This window comes from Narcine bancroftii, chromosome 4 (assembly GCF_036971445.1).
Source record: "Narcine bancroftii isolate sNarBan1 chromosome 4, sNarBan1.hap1, whole genome shotgun sequence".
NCBI lineage: Eukaryota > Metazoa > Chordata > Chondrichthyes > Torpediniformes > Narcinidae > Narcine > Narcine bancroftii.
In genome coordinates this window covers 245,192,683-245,209,171 of record NC_091472.1, presented here as the reverse complement: position 1 = coordinate 245,209,171, position 16,489 = coordinate 245,192,683, and the positions used below count along the sequence as shown (strand labels likewise).

The 16,489-nt window shown below is 41.7% G+C and overlaps 1 protein-coding gene across 1 annotated transcript in view; it reads right to left on the bottom strand.

The window, feature by feature from the left end:
- Positions 1 to 16,131, bottom strand: part of LOC138761815 (E3 ubiquitin-protein ligase HECW2-like) — a 333,777-nt gene extending 317,646 nt beyond the window's left edge. The window contains exon 1 of the mRNA XM_069934590.1: positions 15,858 to 16,131. The gene's annotated coding sequence lies outside the window, so the exon portion shown is untranslated. The remainder of the gene's footprint in view (positions 1 to 15,857) is intronic.
- Between the last annotated feature and the right edge of the window lie 358 nt (positions 16,132 to 16,489).

Below are 16,489 nucleotides of genomic sequence, written 5' to 3'. Positions count from 1 at the left end.
TTGATGAATCTTCACACGCATGCATACACATGTTAAAATGAAATTAACAATCCACAAAAAAAATATAATCCTAAAAATCGACCCATATCATTTCAACTTATTCCTGCCATTGTGCTCAAATTACAGATACCGCAAATCTGCCCAAGTTATGTCAAATTATTCAGTGCAAGGTTAAACCAAGATCTTCTTGTTCGCTGAACTATCAGGACAAACTCTAATGTTTCTGAGGTAAAAAGATCTTCTGGCCATATTCACACATTCAGAAATACTCTGTGCTATACACATGCAAATAAGAGGTTGGAACATTCCCTACATTGAGCATACTTCATGAAAAGGTCAATTTTAGCTTCCTTATGAAAACATGATCATTTAGCCATTGCAGATCAATTTGTTTATAAAAAGATGAACACAGCCAACAATTCCCCTTCAAATAATGCCTGTTTCTCCTAATGCAGTTTGAGGTAGAGTTGGGGCAAAATCCAGAACTCAGAATGTCTTGCAGAAGTAGCATATTACATGCTGAGTAAAACTGGCTAATTTTGTTTCGTTGCTCAGTTGACACATGCCTAGCCCGGTGGGCATGCAGGCAACCAAACCCAGTCCCTCCAGATGGACTTCATATTTTTTATTTTATGTCACATTGGCTAAAGTCACATTGGCTAAAATCACATTTCCTTTCTGACTACAGTTCCGGGCCTGCCAAAGGCGTGAGAATGCAGCACTAAGGTTCATGAGCCACATCCTTCACTGAAATACCGATTCAACATAATAATTTGATATTAAAACCCAGTTTAAATGAGAGGAAATATCTGGTCTTCAAGCCAAATCCTACTCCAAAGAACATTAGAAAATACAGCTTTAATAGTTAAAACATCAGGATGAGAATGTAAGCATCATTGAGATAAACACAACTTTGAAAAATATAACAGAATTGCAATAGAGTGAAACAAGAAAGTCTGCACTTCACTTGTGAATCTGCAGGGGCCATGTTATGTCTCTATGTTACTTAGGAGGCATCTTAAATAACTTAGAAATGCAAGATTCAAATAACAAAAGAGTTTACTAACTGATGCCTTCCACCATCTCAGGAAAATATTCACATACTCACACACATACATATATCAATGCCCCACAATGGTGCACTACAGTTACTACAGTGAGAAGGGTGTATTCTCACAAAATAGTTCACATTATCCTGACTATATAACATCCTTCCTTCTAAAAATAAAGAAAAAATTTAGTGTTCTTTATCACTTTCTTTCCTGTGCACTTGAGTAACTGAACTTGTACACTAGTTTATTTACACAACTATTTTTAAATAGTTCTTATCGATATCGCACTGGCTGCAGTATGTTGCTTCGCCATCCTGTGGATTTGGCTGCGACCGTTGGGCTCTGTGTTGCTGGTCCATGTGCTGGTGATGTAGCTTGTTGTGCTTCACCTGACAACTGCTGTGTTGATGTTTCAAACTTAATGGCAGTGGTCTCTTCACTTGATATTTGTGTTGAAGGCTTGTGTTGGCAGGATGTGAATTCTGTTCCTCCTCAGCTGATTTCCAGTCTGTCTTGACAACATATGATCTTGGTGTCTCAGCTTCTCTGATGACCTTTGCTGGGGTCCATGTTTTCAACATCGGCTCTTGAATGTGCACATGCTCCCCTCTGAAGAGTTCTGGCAATGTTTCTGCATGTTTGTTATAATGGTGGCACACTTTTACTTTTGTGTCAGCCAGTCTTCTTCTAGTTTCCTCCTGGTCTTCTGGAAGGTGTATTTTGCTTATCAGAGTTGTTTTATATCTCCTGTCATTTAGAAGTTCTGCCAGGGACTTCATGTCAGCCCTCTAAGGTGTTGCTCATAATGATAGAAGACCTACATCTGGGTCTTCTTTTGGTTCACGACACTTAACTAGTGGGCGTTTCACAGTTTGCGCTCGTCTTTCAATGAACTCATGACCTTTGGGGTAGTATGGGGATGATGTAGTGATAACAAACCCATACTCTGCAGCCAGTTTTCTGAATTCTTGTGACGTGAACTGTGTTCCATTGTTCGGGTATTCCTTGTTCAGCAAGGAGGGGTCTCATTTCTGAGGTGACAGTTGACTCTCAAGTCTTTCACCTTTTGACAAATGGAAACTTATGACTAGTAACAGGCTACTATTAAATACCACTCTAGACTCTCAGTGAACATCTGCTCCAACTGTGTGCTATGGCCTGGCTACTTCTGTGGAAATCATTTCCTCTTTTTCCCAAGTGTGTGTCTATTGATCCTTTTGGATATATTCTTCACGTGGATCTCCTAATTGACAGAGATCAATTTCAACTCCCGTCAGCTATCCAGACCTGGAATTGCTGATCCGTCTGTGTCTACCACGTAGAATGTACAGAGTATGTTCTTTCCCTTATGGCAGCCAATAATCTTAGCTTTCCATTGCTGCTTGATCATGGGTCCACTGGAGATCCTTAATGTGACATTTGCTGTTTCCAGTGCACCGTCTTTTGGATACCCTTTTATTATGTTCTCTGGGATCTGAGTGGGAGGACGTTGCTTTGTGATCCAGTATCCAGCTTCACCTTTATGTTAAATATCATAGGCTTGTTCTGTTTTTGGATCCTTGTGTGTAACTCGCTTCCTTCTTTCATCTCACCCGACATCTCGTGAAGGTGTATAGATTCCATGTTCCACATAGAAACTTAGAAAATAGGTGAAGGAGGAGGCCATTTGCCCCTTCCAGGCTACACCGCCATTCATTTTGATCATGGCTGATCGTCTACTCAGTACCTGCCTTCTCCCCATACACCCAATCCCCTTAGCCACAAGGGCCAAATCTAACTCCCTCTTAAATATAGATAAAGAACCAGCTTCAACTACTTCCTGTGGCAAAGAATTCCACAGATTCACCACTCTCTGAGAGAGAAAAAAAATCTCATCTCAGTCCTAAAAGACTTCTTCTTTATCCTTAAACTGTGACCCTTGGTTCTGGTTTTTCTCAACATTGGGAACAACCTTCATTATGATAGCCTTAGCGATAGCAAAAAAATGTATAATGTCAACTTGGAAAATGAAAGAGAGCATGAGTATTCAGCAATGGTACATGGAAATGAATAAATGTATTCCATTGGAAAAAAAACATACAATTTAAAAAAATAAAGTCACAATGTTTGAACAAATTTGGGAACCATACATGGAAAATATCAGAGAGAGCTTGCTTATGACCTCCATCCCCTAAAATGAGAATGAAAATGATAAAGAAGACAAAACGACTAGATTCAGTGTGTAATAAATAGATGACGCGTTTTTCTTGTTTATTTTGAAGATATTGTTTTATGGTTTTATTGTTTTGTATATGTTGAATATTTATGGGTTTTGGAGGGGGGTGGGTAGAGGGGAGGGAGGGAAAGGGGAAAAAAAGGAGAGAAAAGACCACAGTGTAAATTTAATGTTTGTACATATTTTGGTTGATATGGTTCGTAGTGTGAAAAATAAAAAAATATTAAAAAAACATTGGGAACAACCTTCATGCATCTAGCTTGTTCAATCCCTTAAGAATTTTATACATTTCTATAAAATCCCTCCCCAATCTTCTAAATTCCAGCAAGTATGAGCCTAGTTGATCCAGCCTTTCTTCATATGTAAGTCCTGCCATCTCTGGTATCAATCTAGTGAACCTTCTTTGCACTCCCTCTGTGGCAAGGATGTCTTTCCTCAAATAAGGAGACTAAAACTCTACACAATACGACAGGTGTGGTCTCACCAAGGCTCTGTACAGCTACAGAAGAACCTCTCTGCTCCTGTACTCGAATTCTCTTGCTATGAATGCCAACATACCATTCGCTTTTCTCACTGCCTCCTGTACCTGCATGCCCACTTTCAATGACTGGTGCCCAGCGACAGCCAGGTCTCATTGCATCTCTCCTTTTCCTAACCAGACACCATTTAAGTAATAAGATTATTACTCCTGTTATACAAGATATCTCCTGTTCTTGCCTCCAAAGTGGATAATGTCACATTTATCCACATTATATTGCATCTGCCTTGTTTTGGCCCACTCACCTAACTTGTCCAAGTTACCCTGCATCCTCTACACAGCTAACCCTGCCACTCAGCTTTGTGTCATCTGCAAACTTGGAGATGCTGCTTTCTATTCCCTCATCTAAGTCATTGATATATATTGTAAATAACTGTTGTCCCAGCACTGAGCCATGCAGTCCCCCACTAGTCACTGTCCGCATTCTGAAAAGAACCTATTTATTCCTACTCTTTGCTTCCTGTCTGTCAACCAATTCTCTATCCACCTCAATACAATAGCTCCTATACCATGTGCTTTAAGTTTGTACACTAATCTGTGCAGGACCTTATCAAAAGCCTTCTGAAAGTCCAGATATACCACATCCACTGGTTCTCCCCTATCCACTCTACTAGTTACAGCCTCAAAACACACTATTAGATTGGACAGACATGATTTTCCCGCCATGAAACCATGCTGACTCTGTCCGATGATATCACTACTTTCCAAATGTGCTGCAATCGCATCTTTAATAACTGACTCGAGCATTTTCCCCACGACCAATGTCAGGCTAACTGGTCTATAATTTCCCGTTTCCTCTCTCCCTCCCTTCTTGTTGTTTCTTTTTATGTGGTGCATCTTCTTGTCTTTTTTTCTTCACTGTTTTCTTCATACCAGACTTCCACATCTTCGCCCACTGGTTTGCCTTGCCACAGGCTCAACATTCAGAACCATATGCAGGACATTTGTTTTGGTCATCGAAGGGGTCTCGCCTGCCACACTTACTGCAGGTCTTGGGGGATTTGCACTTTTCTGATTGTGTTCTTCATGGCATCAACCCTTCTTTCTCTTTTCTGTAGATGGGTCTGCAGAGATAGGGATTTCATTTCCATCCTTGTGGCTTCGAAGGCTCTGGCTGTGCCTATAGCTTCGGCCAGTTTCAAGCTATCCTTTTGTGGTGAATCTCTGCTAAGTTGTCAGTCTTCCCTTCGGCTAGCCTTAATAACATTGGCTGTACATTATCTCTACTGTTAAAGTCACTCCCCTTGGGTATAACTGTGTCTGCACCCATTGTCTTTCATTATTTTACCATTAGTTTCTGCTCATAAAAGCCATGATTATTGTTTGACTACATCGTCTTTGTCTACTTCATCAACTGGCACATCACCTTCCCTATAAAAGACTTTTGCACTTCGGGATGGGCACTCCCCCATATTAGTTGATCAACTAATCTTTCCTCTAGATTCTTAAATCTACATTTTGCAACAACAATTTTTAGTCTAGTGAGGAAGTTATCAACAGTTGCATCAGTCTCTTGCATTAAGCCTTGAAATTAATAGCGTTTAATTCTATGATTAGACTTGGGTTCAAGGTGAGAAGCAAACTTTGCAAATATCTGCTCTGGATCATTTTTCTCCATCTCTGTCAGATCCCGGCTATTAAATAAGTCAAGGCCTCGCTCCCCTGTCCAGAGAAGTAGATAACGGACCTTCTCCTCTGCTGTTGCATTTTTAAAATACCTTTTGAACGCTAAATTGCCCTTCTGCTGAAACTTTTTTAATGATTCAACAATGTCTTCAGCCTCCCCATCCATCACTGGGTGAACTGCTGTTGCTCCAGCCATTTTTTCAGTAATGTTTTTTCTCCTCTTCCCCTTCGTATTTCAGTGACTTACAATCAATTGTATGGCTTTATTTTTGTTCTCTTACACAGATGCCACCATGTTATGTCTCTGTGTTAGTTGAAAGGCTTCTTAAATAAATAAGTGCAAGATTCAAATAACAAGAGGGTTCACTTACAGATGCCTTCCACTATCTCGGGAACCTGTTCACATACTCACATACACATATACATACGCCCCACTGTGGTGCTCTACAGTAACTACAGTGAAAAAGGTGTATTCTTACACGAATGTTATTAAGGCAAGGCTAGCCGAAGGGAAGACTGACAGCTTAGCAGAGATTCACCACAAAAGGATAGCTTGAAACTGGCCGAAGCTATAGGCACAGCCAGAGCCTTCGAAGCCACGAGGATGGAAATGAAATCCCTATCTCTGCAGACCCATCTACAGAAAAGAGAAGGAAGGGTTGATGCAATAAAGAACACAATCAGAAAAGTGCAAATCCCCCAAGACCTGCAGTAAGTGTGGCAGGCGAGACCCCTTCGATGACCAAAACAAATGTCCCGCATATGGCTCTGAATGTTGAGCCTGTGGCAAGGTAAACCAGTGGACGAAGATGTGGAAGTCTGGTATGAAGAAAACAGTGAAGAAAAAAAGACAAGAAGGTGCACCACATAAAAAGAAACAACAAGAAGGGAGGGAGAGAGGAAACAGGAAACTATAGACCAGTTAGCCTGACATCGGTCGTGGGGAAAATGTCGAGTCAGTTATTAAAGATGCGATTGCAGCACATTTGGAAAGTAGTTCACATTATCCTGACTATATAACAGGCCATATACCACATCCAGTGCTCCTACTGTGGCCTCCTCTGCATCGGAGAGACAGGACACAGAGTGGGAGATCACTTCATTGGCCACCATGAGTCAGTCCAATGTAACAGTGGGAATCTCCCAGTAGCAACCCATTTAAATTCCCCGCCACATTTCCATATGAACATATTTGTCCATGGTCTGAACTTCCCACTCCTGTTCATGCTACTGACCCACAACTGCAATGCTAGATCCAGCTCCAATAGTCATCAAGTTTGCAGAGTACACAACAGTAGTTGGCCTCATCAGCAACAACTATGAGTCACTCAACATAGAAGAGGTGGAAAATCTTGTGATATGGTATAAGAATAACAACCTGAGTCTTAATGTGGACAAGATGAAAGAGACGATTTTGCACTTCAGAAGGACCAGGAACATCCACCATCCATTACGTATTAATAACTTAGTAGAGGAGAGATTAGGGAGCACCAAGTTCCTGGGAGTCCACTTAACAAGCGACCCATCCTGGACACAATATCTCCTCACTTGACAGGAAGGTGCAACAGTGACTGCACTTTCTAAGAAGAGTGAAGCGGGCAAGGCTACCGGCCACCATCACATCTACCTGGAAGAGGAGCGCTATGGAGAGCATCCTGACTGGCTGCATCACAATGTGATAAATTGTTGCAGAGAAGTGGATCACAAGTCAATCCACAGGACTGTAAGAGTGGCAGAAAGGATCACAATAGTCTCCCTCCCCCCAACAACATTATCTATTGGGATTGCTGTCTGAAGAGTGCATGCAAAATTGCTGATGACCCCCTCTGCACCATACACAGCATCTTTCAGCTGCCCCCATTGGGAAAGAGATACAGGAGTATCAGAGCCAGCACCACCAGGTTGAGAAACAGTTTCTTCCCATGAGCAGTGAGAATGGCAAACGACTAAGTGAACTGCTCACTCTAACCATTTGAGTCTCTACTATTTATTTAACAACATTTATTTATTTTTATATATGTACATTGGCCCCACGTTTGTATTGCTTGTCTCTATGTGCGGTATGTCTGGCTGTGCACTTGCATGTTTTGCACCGAGGAGCATGTATTTCAGCAGGTTGTCTTTGTTCAATCAGATAATAAACATTTTTCTCTCATTTTGTTTTCAGATTTTAACCACAGTAATAATTACATTACATTTCAAAAATGTATACATGTGGTATGCAATCCGACCCCTCCAACCCACCCTCCTCCCACCTCCCCACCCCATCAAACCTCTAAAGGAGAAAAAAAATAGAAAAAAAATAAAAGAAAAACCGGAGAATGCCATGGGAATAAAACATTGAACCATAAAGTCTATATTGGAGGTTACTAAAGGGTGAGGTTTTCAGAGAGTCTATTAAACATACAAACCCACATTTTGTCAATACAGGCACCATATTTTCCAAAGCATATGATATTTGTCTCACAGACTATACATAATCTTCTCCAAAGGTATACAACTACAAATTTCTGCCTGCCATTTTTCCATCCTAAATCTATATCTGACTTCCATGATATTGCTATGCATTTCCTACACACTGCTAAAGCAATCTGCACAAATTCAATTTGATACACATTTAATTTTAGTTTTGATCTTACAACCTTAATATTATTCAATAAAAAATAACATCAGATCCTGTGGGAATTTGACCGCAGTTAGTTCCAAAAAATGACCTACCCTCAACCAAAAATATCTTACTTTAGGCATTGCCAAGTTGAAAGCAAAAAAGTTCCAATCTCAGATCTACACCTAAAACATAAATCTGATAAAACAGGATTTAATCTATTTAATTTTTGTGGAGTCATACATATTTGATGTAAAAAATTATATTGGGCCAAACTATAATTTATGATCATTTATAATTTTAGTCATATTATTCTTACATAACTCCATCCAATCCTTTTCATTTATTTGTGTCTGTAAATCTACTTCCTATCTTAGTTTTGATTTATGCACCCCAATTTTGGGGCTTTTGTTTGAAGTAAATTATACATTACAGAAATAAATTTATTTACACTACTATTATAAACAAGTCATTCCAATTCACTTTAATTAGGTAACATCAAACCAGGACCTATTTTACCAGATGAAAAAGCTTTGTCCTGATAATAACAAAATAAAGTATTATTAGGTACATTAAATTTTTCCTTCATTCATTTAAATGTTATAAATTTTCCATTCTCAAAGCAATCCTCAATCTTCTTAATACCCACCCATCTCCAAATCCTCAAAAATTGGTTATCCATTGAAAATGGAATGTTTATTTTGACATAGGGGCATTTTTCAAGATATTAATCCTTTCATACCAATTTCATTATTAATATTATTCCACAACTCAATCAAGTGTTTCAAAGTAGGTGATTCCCTATTTCCAACTTAGAATTTATAAATAAAATCCTGGGGATTCATATCCCCTAAAGCATTAATCAGATGATAAACTTGAACTTGATATTCTGTCTGGGCAGAGGACATCTCTAGTTTTTCCATTTCTAATTGTGACCCCCCCCCCCCCCCCACACCTCACCGTTTCCTATCACCATGTTTTTACTCCAGCTCCCTTCCTCTTGACTCTCTCTCATTCCTTATCCCTCTGTGTCCTTTCTTACAGTTCTGCATTCACAGATCTACCTGCCTCCCCCGATCAATTCTCAACTTTTCTCTCCTGCCCTCATATCCATGTCCACCAAGGCCTCTTGGCTATTGCTCTGTCCTTCTCCCCCTGCCCCTTCATTCCTCCTCCTACCTTTTTATTCAGCCACCTGCCTGGTTTTTGCTCATACCTTGATGAAGGTTTCAGGCCTGATACATTGGTGATTGATCTTTGCCTCCTATGTACGCAGCAAACCCTGCTGAGTTTCTCCAGAAATTTTGTGTATTTCTTAGAACTGCAATAACCAGTTACGTTCAGTTCAACACATTTCTGTTACATGGGCATTTTCAATTGCTTTTTCTTTAATTATTAATAAAGGAAAGCTAGCCAATATCTGGGAAGAGCCTGAGAAGAAAATGGACAACTAATGCAGTGAAACATGAAAGTCTGCAGACGTTGTGAATGGAGTAAAAACTCATAGAAATGCTGAGGACAGTGTGGTCTCACAGTGCCCACAGGAGGTAAATATATATTCATCAGAAATATATCTTTAACTTCTACGAATGCTGCAAGACTGGCTGAGTTCCTTCAGCATTACTGTGTGATTTTACTTAGGTCAACTAATGCAGCGCGTATAGGTCACTAATGATTACAACAGGTCATTGATGTCTAAGCCATTATTGATAGACAAAACAATTAATTTATGTACCAGTGAATCAATAAAAAAGCATCTCGTAATTGAACTAATAACATTGTGGTTTTTAAAGTCAGCATAATTAATTTGATGGGATTTTCTTTGTACACCGGCAACCACCATGTTACAACTGCTCAGTATTGAAATTCAACTTTACAGAATTCATAATCTCCACCTAAAATTTTGGGATACAGAATTTATGTAAAAATAAATAAACAATTTATTTTTTGCAGCTCCAATCTGCTGATGCATACACAACAGATTTGACTTTGAATTGCAGAAAATATAATATGGAATTTTTTTTTAGGAACACAACTCTCACCTGTGTCAGAATTGTTCTGAGGTTTAACAGAGCAACTCTTGTTTACATCCCAACATGTACAATTCTTGTCTTATTATTTTCTTTTGCTGCATTGGTCTCAATCTATTGACTACTTATTTTCAACTTCATTACCATCACGAGGGCTCTCACGGAGGCTCAATAAAGGGTCATGACCTCAAATGTTGACTGTTCAATTCTCTCCATGGATGTTCCCTGACTCGTCGAGTCTCTCCAGCCTTCTCTATTTGTCTGAAGCACTTACTTTGCCTGGAGAATGGTTTCTTGATCATCAGCCTCTCTGTGATAAATCAAAGAAGTCACTAAACATTTTGGATGTTCACCCACAATTGACATAATTCTGCACTTCCAGCAAATTCACCTTTCCTTGCAGAGATCCTAAACCCAAAAAGCATGAAATCTTGGCTATTTTTCACCAAATATTTTGGGGCCATCTTAATACTCTCATTGGAACTTCAACTGAGATTATACAATTTTAAACAAAGCAGAGAATGAATCCAGAATTTACCAGCTATGCCTGGGCCTGAACAAAGGGAAAATGATTAACAACAGTACAACAGGATGATATTTTCCAAGAAACTCATGGTTGTGAGGCTTGTTGGGATATATTAGGCAATGGGTGCACCTCAGCCATGAAGTTTTCTGGATGTGTATTATATTTGGACATCCCTGCCTCAGCAAGAGTTATCAAAGAATACACTAAAATACCTTCCAAGGAACAATTTAATAATGGCACGAGTGACTTACTGATGTGAAAAGGGATACAAGAGGAAATACATTTCCTGACAAGTTTGCTCTGTTCTCTTTTGCCAGCTGAACTACTCCTTTCGGATCATTCATCTGAAGTAATAAATTGAATTATCATTTCAACTTTCCTACTGAGTTTCTAAATAAAGCCAACAAGGTTTCAATGGAGAAGTATTCAATATTCATAGTTCGACCTCAATTCAAGTGCCAGAGTCACTGGCAGATTTGCAAAAAAAAAGACCATCGCTCTACAAATAATGATTCTATAAAAACAAGTTTAGTGGTGAATGGTAGCTTACAAATAAAAGATTTAAATTCAGCAATATCCTAAATACCACTGTATTAAATTTTGATTAATGATCTTTATATTCTTGCTGACTAATGATTTTCAAAAGGAAAATATATTTCTGGCTCTGTTTTAGTTATAACTCACTTTGCCCTTGGCCAAGCTGTTTAGTACAGCTACAACACTGGCATCTACTTCACAATATGGAGTGTTGCCCAGTTATGTCCTGTCCATCAGAGGCAGGATATATCCAACCTGGCCAATTACCACTCCATTCACGCATTCTTGTTCATCAGCAAAGTGATAATCAATGATGCTCTCAAACTCAATTTGAGTTCCACCCAAGTCACTCAGCTCTAAAACTCATGACAGCCTTGAACCAAATCTGGACAAAAGAGCTGAACACCAGAGGTGAAGTGAACGGACCTTGATGTCAAGAAAGCATTTGATGGAGTACAGCACGAAGGAGCCCTGGCTAAACTGGACTGTGAATCAGGAGGCAAACTCTCAGCTGGTTGGAATCATACCTAGCACAAAGGAAGGTGGTTGTAGTTCAATCCGCCACAGGTCATCACTGCAGGAGTTTCTCAAGGGGAGCGTTCTAGACCCAACCTAGTTACTTCATCAATAACCTTCTTTCAATTGCAAGGTCCACAGCAGGAATGTTTACTGATGATTGCAAAATATTCAGCACCATTCATGACTCTTCAGATCATGAAGCAGCCCACATCCAAATGCACCAAGACCTCAACAATGTCCAGGCTTGGGCTGATTGTGATGTGATTGTTACTTGTTGCACCAGTGCCAGTCAATGAAAATATCTAACCAAAGAAAATCTAGCTATCATCCCCTGATATTCAATGGCATTAATATCATTGAATCCCCCTCTGTCCATATCCCAGAAGTTACAACTGACCAGCAAATTAACTGGAGTCTAGGAATACTACAGTGAACAGCTCTCTCCCAACTTCCCAAAGCATGCCCACCATCTCCAAGAAACAAGTGTGATTTAATACCTTGTGCAGTTTGTACAGCACTCAAGAAGCTCAACACCATGTAGGATACAGGAGACCATTTTCTAGGCACCCTACTCACAGTTATTCACTCATTCCGCCACCTATGTATAGACACAACAATTTGTCCCATTTATAGGATGACTGCAGCAACTCGCCAAGACTCCAAATCCACACACTCTCCAAATTTGAAAGTCAAGGGCAGCAAAAACTCAGAAACACCATCATTTGAAAGCTGCCCTCCAACCCACACACTATCAATTGGAAATATTTGGTAATAGGTGGTAATTCTGCCTCGCCCACAGGAAAAAGAATCTCAGCGTTGTATGTGATGTCATGCATGTACTCCAACATTAAATCTGAAATTTGAAATATATTGGTGTTATCTTCACTGTGGCTGGGTCAGTCCTTGAACTACTTCCCTAACAACATTGTGGGTATATCCACTTGTTAAGGAGTGCAGTGGTTCAAGGAATCAACTCACCACCACCTTCTCATGAATAATTAGGGGTGGACAATTAAGTGCCAGTGAAGCCAACTTCCCTTGAATGAATAACACAAAATACAGACTGCATTGAATCTTTCCAATCATCTGCCCGTAAACACATTATGTGCTATTTAAAGGAACCATCAACATGGAGGCTCCAGTTAAGAATAAAATTAAAAGCCAGTCTAACAATACAAATTTGACTTGAACACCTGTGCTTACGTTTTTCTACCTGACACAACCATATCCAGAAACAAAATAATCATACACATTATTCATAGTCAGGTCACATTAAGCAAATCGTCCCAAACTGGATGGAGTATCGATCACAACAAATGAGTGGCAACCCAATCCAAACATTTCATCAAAACATACACCTGACCTAAATAAAACACAAAGTCAAATCTTGCAGAGTTTGGCCTGGGTGGCCATAATCTAGTCCAAATAATAACCAAATTATCCAATCAAAATGAAAGATAAAGTTGCAACATTTTTCTTAATTTATCTACTTTTGGATCTGGGCATCACCCAGCATTTATTGGCAATCCATGACAGCCCTTAAATGATGGTGATCTTAACCTTCTGTGTTCATCTGATGAAGGTACTCCATAGTTCTGTTGGGGAGGGAGTTCTAGAATTAAGACACTGCAGCAACAATGGAACAACAAGATATTTCCAAATCAGAATGGGGTTCAAATTACTGGGGAACCTGAAGGTGTTTCCATGCACCAAAGTCCCGTGTCCTTCTTGCCAGCAAAGATCTTGACTTTGGGTGTTTGGATAACCAAGGCAAGTAAATATATTTGGACAAATCATACAATGCAAGTCCTGTGTGTCAGCAGTGGGGAGAAGGAACATGTAAGATAGAAGATGGGCTGTGTCGTGACTTGAGCTCTGCTTGAGGCACAACCAAACAAGCAAGTGGAGAATATTCCATCATGACAGCAGGTGGTGCAAAGGATGTCAAAAGGAGAGTCAATATGACCTATTCTGACAGCCATAAAATTTATATCACAGTCAAACAACATAGAAACAAGCTCTTCGGCCCACCACATCTACACTGACTAAACACCTACTTGTTAGAATCCCACTTACCTATATTAACTTCCTTAATTTCCTGCTCATTCAAGTACCTGGCGAGATTTTTCTTAAATGTTGTTACTGTTCTCACCACCTCATTCCAAATGTCAACTATTCTGTATGAAAAATCTACCCCTCTGATCCCTTCAAAGCTCCTTCCCCTCACCTCAAATATATGCACTCTAGTTTTGGACACCATCTACCTCACTCCATGGGAAACAGATAATGGATATCTACTTTATCTATGCCTCTCAAAATTTGACATAGCTCCATCACATCACCTTTCAGCTTCTTTCATTCCAGGGTTAAAAAAAAATAGATCTAGTCTATCCAATCTTTCCTGATAACACAAGACCTCAGCCAAAGAAACATCCTAGAGAAACATGAATGCACTCTTGACCTTAACCTCATCCTTCCTGCAGTATGCTGACCAGAACTGGAGACAATATTCCACATATGCCCAATTAATGAGTTGTAAAATTGGAACGTGACATCTCAATTCTTGCACTCAATAATCAGCCAATGAAGACTAGCACCCCTTCCTCATACCCTGTTCCACCTGTATTGCAACTTTGAGAGAACTATCCATTTGCATCAAAAGTGTTTCTGTTTAACAACTCTTCCCAGGTCCCTTTCATTCCCTGTGTGCGTTCTGCCCTGATTTATCTTCTCAAAACGCATTACTTCACACTTGTCCAAGTTAAATTCCATCTGCCATTCCTTGGTCACTTTCTCAATTGACTTGTATCCTGCCATAACTTTAGACAACACTATATTATCAATTTTGAAGTCATCCTCAAGCTCATCATGGCACCTACATTCTCATCCAAGTCATTAATGTACATGTCAATTAACAGTGGCACACATGGTCATCGCGCTCAAATCTGAAAAATAACACTATTTCCACCCACTGCCTCCAACCAAGTCAATTTTGTATCCAATTGGCCAGCTCACCCTGGATCTCATAAGTTCTAACCTTCCAGACAGCTGGTCTCTTCGGCAGGTGTCGTTGAATTTCAGGTCATTGGTGGCTCTCAAAATATTAACAGGGAGAGACTCTGTCATGGTAGGAGTTCCCCATTAATGGCACAAATATTTTACATGCCACCGATCTGAATGCTGTTTGGATCCTGCTGCACGCAAGTGCAGAACTTGAATGAAATCAAATATCATCCAGTCATGAGCAAACACTGCTATTTCTGGCTTTGTGCAAAGAAGATCACTGAAGATGACTGGGTCAAAAACGCTAACCTGGGCAACTGCTGCACTGATGGGATAATTGACCTCCAACTGAAAGACAACATTCTTTGACAGTGGCATCTCTCTGGAATGTTTTCCATGATGCCCAATGACTTGAGTTTTATCAGGGTGCACAAGTGATCATTTTGAAAAGTCCTTCCCTGATCTTGGGAAACGGACACGGGATCCAACGTCGACCGGAGGGAATCCGAATCTAACATCTCATCCTCAAGGATGCAAATCCAATAATGCAGCACTGCAATGGGTGAAGACGGTGGGTTCTGTTTCATCTTTACAGTGGGGGAGAAGCGAGCCCCAGCGGTCAAGGAGAGACCCTCCCTGGTTCCCAACCGAGAACCCGCCAGTCGAGGGCAAGCTGCGGGACCGCACCGTCCCGACTCACGGAGCCTCCCGCCCAAAACTGGCCGCAAGTTGCGGCGACATGAAGACACCTGGGTGCGAGGGGCAGACCGGGGGTAGGGGTCGCATCACCCCACCCTCGCCGCATCGGAGGCTTTCGGGGGGTGGGGGGGAGGCTGCCCTCACTGCATCGCCGGCCCGGCTTGTGTAGGTTAAGCCTACGTTTATTGGCGGGGGGGGGGGGGGGGGAACAAAGACGCGATAGGAATAAATGATCTTCGGCCGGTCGCTTCAGTCATCGACGATGTTCACTTCTCCGTGTGGACGGAACCCCCCCTCCCCACCCCCACCCCCCACCCCCACCCCCAGTCTAGATTTGCTCTGCCCGGGCAAAATGAGGCGCCGCAGCCGCAGGAGGCCAGCACTGAACTTTCCTTCTGGCAGGCAGGAGGGGTGGGGGCCACATGCCGCCCTCTCCCCCACCCATCAAGGGGAATCCCCAAAAGGAATTGGGGAGGGGGAGGGGAGGAATAAAATATACTCACTCACCAGAAGGAAGCGACCGGGGGAAATCCAGTCATCCCGCACAGCGCAGCCGAGCCCGGGGAGATGGAGGATTCGCCCCTCAAAGCAACCCTCCCGCAGTCACGGCCGCCAACAGTGGAAGGCAGGGAAGTGTTAATCGGCGCTGCTCTTTCATTAACGGAGCGATTCCTGGCCTGTCCTTCAAAATCAGATGCCCACGCTGCTTGTGTGGGAGCCAACCGCGGCCGCCCCGTCCCTACTGCTTCCGCTGCAGCATCCTCGGCGGCGCAGCCCCCGCTCCCCCGGTGGGCTCTGCCCCGGCTCTCCCTCCCTCCCTCAATTGCCGCAGGTGAGCCGGCAGAGCGAAACCTCCCCGCCCAAATCCCTCCTCCCGTGATCCGGCGCTCGGCGGCAGGGAGTCAGCCAAATGTGGCTCCTGCACCAAACAGCCGTCTCGCAGAGGGAGTCCTATCTGTGCCTCATTTGCACAAGGGCTCCTCCTCCCCTGTGCCCCCGGGCAGCCTCCCGTCAGGGAGGGAGGGCTCACCACCTACTGCTGTTCTTCTTCAGCTCATCAGCCCGTCTTCGTCGGGAGGAAGTGCGCTCCCAAAATAAAAATCAGAAGATGCTGGAAACACTCAGTTGATCGGGCAGCG